The following is a 6000-nucleotide window of genomic DNA, read 5'->3' on the forward strand; positions in this document are numbered from 1 at the left end:
AAGTTGTATGCCATACTTGGTGGAGACCCCATCAGCACCCCACAGAACCCCATTGCTGCAAATCCATCCACTATGTCCTGCTCATTGCCAGGAGTCACAGTCCTGTGTACCAGGACATAATTAATGGTCCCAAACACTTGCATGACAATGTCCCTCCCTCCCATGGGCTTTCCAATTCCAAAATGATTTCCCACTGACAGGTAGGAATCCGGCATTGCAAGCTACCAGAGCGTGATCCCCACTCACTGCTCAGTTGTCAATACAGCTCTCATTCTCGTGTCCCTGCACATGAGGGCTGAGGTGAGCTCAGCTCACAGATCCAAAAATCTGGCCTTTTGCATCAGAAAGTTCTGCAGCCACTGTTCATCATCCCAAACCTGCATGATGATGTGATCCCACCAGTCAGTGCTCATTTCCTTGGCCCAGAAGGAGTTCTCTACCAGCTGCAGCTGCTCCATGAACACCACCAATAACCTTGAATTGTTCTTTGCTATGTCTTTTTAATAGTCTGTCCTTGAAGAAATAATCATGTTTCCCACTGTTGCGGTTCTTCCTGTGGGTCTGAAAGTACTGGAGGATTGTTTGTACTATATTTGCTATGTTCATGAAAATAGTGCAGCACTGTGCAGGCTTCATGCTATGGTCAAAGATGGTGGACACCAAAGAGGGCTGCACAGGTTTGCAGGATTTAAAAAAAAGGCAAGAAAATTTATGGGATATGGATTGCATTATGGGCTGCAGAAAGTTGCATACTGCGAATGTGACCCCTAGCTTCCAGAGATCCCTAGGCAAGTCATTTCTGTCCCACAACATATTGTGAAACCTTCCCAGAAGGCACTGTGCCATACAGCAGCACGCAGCACACTGGGATGCCTACCCATGGTGTACAACACTTTACATTGACACAGGCACTCGTAGTTAATAGGTGCAGTGCCAATGCAAGCAGTAAGCTATGCACAAATGGCAGATATAATAACTTTGTCGGCTTTACACCAACGTTACTTTCATTGACAAAAGTGCCTTTCAATACTGCATTAAGTAATGTAACTAATATCTGTCACATGAATCATCCTCTCCCCAGCAGGAGAAGTGTGCGCAGTGGAATGTTAAAGTCACATAATACTACACACATACCCCTATACATTGATGAGAGAGAACAAAAGGTAAAAGAAATGTGCATTGCACTTGGAACAGAAGGTGGTAAGATTTGTGATGGTCCTTGTTTTCTGTGGGAGTTCGTTCCACAGTCTGGGACTAGTTCCCAAGAAAGCCATGTTTCCTGGACAGATGAGCTTTATCCTTATTGTAGAAAGTTCCCTCGTCCAAAGGAACAGAGTTGTTAACCACAATCTTCATTTCCATTGTTTCTTTTAGATATCCTGGGCCCGAGCCATGTAACACCTTGAAGATAATGACCAAGACCTTGAACTTGATTCAAAATTCTATAGCAAGCCAGTGTAGAGAGTGGAGGACAGGTCATATGTGTTTTCAGTAGCCTTTGTTGCTGAGGAGACACACTGCAGTATTCTGTAACAGTTGGAGTTTCCTAAGCACTAAAGCCTTCATGGCTAGGTATATTGCATTGCTGTAGTCTAGACAAGAGGTGATAAAGGTATAATTGAGGCCATCATTTGTCAGGATGGGATAGCTAACCGGAGATGCCAGAAAGCCTTTCTTATGGATGTTGCTAAGTGACAGCTTAGTGTCAGCAAGGAATCCAGGAGCACTCCTAAGCTAGGGACTGAACTGACCTGTTGTGGGTGTGTACCTTCAACTGTGCCATGGCTGCAGACTCTTCAGAATGTTTTCCTATGTCCACCAGCATATGCTCTGTCCCGTTCAGCTTCAACCAGCTCTTCAAACATGAACTGATCTCATCCAAGTACTGGCTCCTCTTGGTCGTGGTGAGGTCATATGTGGTGAAAGATAGGTAGAGCTGTGTTTCTTCTGCATATTGCTGGCAATTGAGGCCATGTCATCTGACTAGTTCACCTAGTAGCTGCATGGAGATGTTAAATAGGACCAAGGAGAGAATTGATCCTTTTTGGACTCCACAAGTGATCAGTCTAGTGGCAGAGGTAGTTTCCCATTGCTACTAGTTGGATGCATCCCTTCAGTAAGGACTCAAAGCACTTTAGTTCATTGCCCTGGAGCTCTGCCACCTCCCTCAGGTGAGATAGCAGTATCTTATGGTCAACAGAGTCAAATGCTGCAGAAAGGTCTAAGAGAATATGAATGGATGTCTGCCCTCTATCCATTGATAGCAGATCATCAGTGCCACTAAAGTGGTTTCAGTTCCTTGTCTCATACTGAATCCAGATTGTACTTGGTCTTGTACAAGATGGGATTGTTGTTGGCCTTTGGCTAACTTCTCTTTGAGCTTGCTAAGGAACTGAAGGTTTGACATGGGCAGTAGTTGGCTAGAACCAATGTATCCATGGTGGGTTTCTTTCGTGTTGGTCATACAATTATGTGTTTGAAGGAAGAAGATAAGATTCCTCCCTTGAAGGAGGCATTTGCTGATTTCATCACGAGTGGCACCAATTATCCATGATTCTTTCACAAACCAGGAAGGGCATGGATCAGATTCAAAAGTCTTGGGCTGAAACTCCTTTAGGGTTCTCTTATAGTCCAGAATTTCATGTTGAGTGAATGTACTGAACTCTTGGAATGCATGCTGTTGGTTGGTGGGTGCAGGTGGAGTGGATCCAGATTGTTTGAGAAGCCTTCCCAAATGTGCATTTTCTTTTCAGTGAAGTAGGATGATAGTTCTTTGCAGCTGTTAGTAGTTGGTTCTGTTGCAGACTGTAGACACTCAGGATTCGTGTAGTGGTTTACCACCCTGGATAGCTCCTTGGGCTGGGATTTGGGAGCTTCAATGGAGGCTGAAAGGAAGATTCTCTTGGCCTGTAATACAGCCTCAGCATAGGCTTGGAAGAATTCATTGTTTCATCCTGTCTGTATCAGTCTTTGTTTCACTCTTCATCTGGCACAGGATATTCTCAGTTGGAGTTTCTGGGCAGTTGTCTCTTCTCCTCGCCAATACTGTACTAATGTTTGGCTGTCCCTGACTAACTTCAATAGTGATTAGAGTAGATTGAAACAGGAGGAGTGCTGTCATCTCACCAGCCAAAGAGAAGCTGATATTAACCATGACCTGCTAACCAGCTTTTAAACGTGACTTGTTCCTGGTGACATTAGTTGCTAAGTTATGTTTAGCATCACAGTGGAGCATGTTAGCATGTTTTCTAACATGGTATTTTCCCAATATGCATATGGTCTAAGACAAGCTTTATTTGTCAATAAGGACAATTGTGATGGGTGAGTTAAGGACTCTATCTTTAAGAAGGGGAAATCACAGAATTCTTAAGTGACTCAAGTGATTATTTGCTTGGCTACTGGAAGGTGATAATTCCTCTTAAGACTTGCAATTGTCTTCTGCAGCTGCAAAGCACAGAAGGCCCACAGAGTTTCCCTGGGCCAATTGCCATAGAGACTAATTTCAGCTGGAGCATGCTTATAAATTGTTTTATTTCTTTATAAATTGGTCCGAGCACATGTCATTTTTAGCCAAGCTGGGATACTTTAAAGCTTGTCTATAGTTCTAGAATCTCTTTGTGATTCTTTAAAAACGCATTATAATGTGGTGAAAACAAACTGTATATTAATTGTCTTCTAAAGAAAGGAAAATTAAACCTACAAGAGTGTGAAACAATTCAATATTTTAAAGAAAACTGCTTTAACAGAATAAGACAAGATGTTTTGAAAACAGGGCATCTCTGTTCCCTTCATCTAATGAATACAAAAAGAGAGGTAATCACTTTGCTTTTAGGAGGCCGGTGGCACCTTAAAGACTAACAGATTTATTTGGACATAAACTTTCGTGGGTAAAAAACCCACTTCTTCAGATGCATGGGTTTTTTACCCATGAAAGCTTATGCCCAAATAAATCTGTTAGTCTTTAAGGTGCCACCGGACTCCTCTTTGTTTTTGTGGATACAGACTAACATGGCTACCCCTCTGATCCTTTACTTTCAGGAATGGAAGAAACAAAATGTATGTAGCCAGTAATAATTTCCATACAAGTTTACAAGCATAAGCATTTTACTTATCCTGACTATCTAGCATCTTTCTCAGATATGTTTTTAAGTTACTGAATTCCCAGCATCCTACAGCACTGGAAGAATTTTCAAATGGCCCTGGAACATGGATAAGCATAATTTCAAAGACCAATGACTTAGATAGCAAAATTAATATTTTCTGAAGATATAGACATATTAAAAACTGATTTATAGAAAAAATAGTATTAATAACTCTACAAGCATGTGTAACTCTGATGCTTCAACTTGAGCACTGCTAGTTTTCTTTTCTTCTCCAGCAGGAAACCCAATCTGCTACTATGAAGCCAGTAACAAGAACGCCAGCTACCACTATGGGTTAGGGTCACATTAAATTATATTAAAAACAAAAAATAGAAAATCCATTCCACTCCCATCCTTGGGAAAATAACATAGTGATGGGGCAGTTCTCTTGGTTATAATCGTAAATGTAATAGAACACAGGGCAGCTTCTTTCCATCTACTTCAACTAACAAGCAAATAAAGACAGTCTTATTGGGGTCACTTTGGCAGTAGCATAGGCCTCCTTAGTTCAAGCAGGAAGTTAATTTCCCTAGTTTCTCTTTCCCCCTAGTCAGGATGAAGCTAGAGAGCAGCTAGCTAATTCCCTCTGGGGCCTTCTGCTTCCTTTTTATAACTTCCCCCACTTAGGCAGCACAGCTGTCAGTTCCAGCTCCTAGAAGCTTAATAATCCACAACTGCCCATCTTGCAGCTTGTGCAATCTAAAAGGGCTAACCTCCTCCTTTCTGCCCAGTGAAGTGGTTAACCCCTTCTGGGTTCACAAGGAGTAGAGCCCAAACCCACAAGCCTTCCATGTGTAGAACTCACAGAGTAGCCAGTGGGTCTGCAAAGTATTATCCATTAACCAAAATGCCAACTTTGCATGGAATGGCTATGCAGCTACGACATATCTTTGCTCCAGGCTGAAGGATGGAAAGCTTCACCTCACCCAGTTCATGCATCAATATCCCATGAAAAGCCTGTTTATTCATGCTTGGTGCACGGGATGAGTAGTTGGCCTCAAATTAATGTGTGATATCAACCTATATACATTGTTAGATATTTGTTTTTAGCAATGTCTCCTGGGAAATGGATCTAAATTGGAATATTACACTAGAAACATGGAGAAGTTTATTTTTTAAATTTTAATTAAGACTAAGTTACAATAAAACGTTAACTTATAATATCATACATTATTTATTTAGGATCAGGTTAATATTCGAAGAATCTGGCTAAAGTTTCTGGCTTGCTGGCAGTTTTTTACCCACAAAAGCTTATGCCCAAATAAACCTGTTAGTCTTTAAGGTGCCACTGGACTCCTTGTTGTTTTTGTGGATACAGACTAACATGGCTACCCCCTGATACTCCTCCTCTAAGTACTCTAGAACAAAAAGAAAAGGAGTACTTGTGGCACCTTAGAGACTAACACATTTATTTGAGCATAAGCTTTCGAGCTTATTTGAGCATAAGCTGTAGCTCACAAAAGCTTATGCTCAAATAAATGTGTTAGTCTCTAAGGTGCCACAAGTACTACTTTTCTTTTTGTGAATACAGACTAACACGGCTGCTACTCTGAAACCTGTCATTACTCTAGAACAGTGGTTCTCAAAGCCAGTCCATCACTTGTTCAGGAAAAGCCCCTGGAGGGCCGGACCGGTTTGTTTACCTGCCGCGTCTGCAAGTTCGGCCGATTGCGGCTCCCACTGGCTGCGGATCGCCGCTCCAGGCCAGTGGGGGCTGCGGAAAGCGGCACGGGCCAAGGGACGTGCTGGACGCCCTTCCCGCAGCCCCCACTGGCCTGGAGCAGCAAACCGCAGCCAGTGGGAGCCGCGATCGGCCGAACCTACGGACGCGGCAGGTAAACAAACTGGTCTGGCCCGC

Source organism: Lepidochelys olivacea (genome assembly GCF_965140295.1).
Source record: "Lepidochelys olivacea isolate rLepOli2 genome assembly, chromosome: 2".
Lineage (NCBI taxonomy): Eukaryota > Metazoa > Chordata > Testudines > Cheloniidae > Lepidochelys > Lepidochelys olivacea.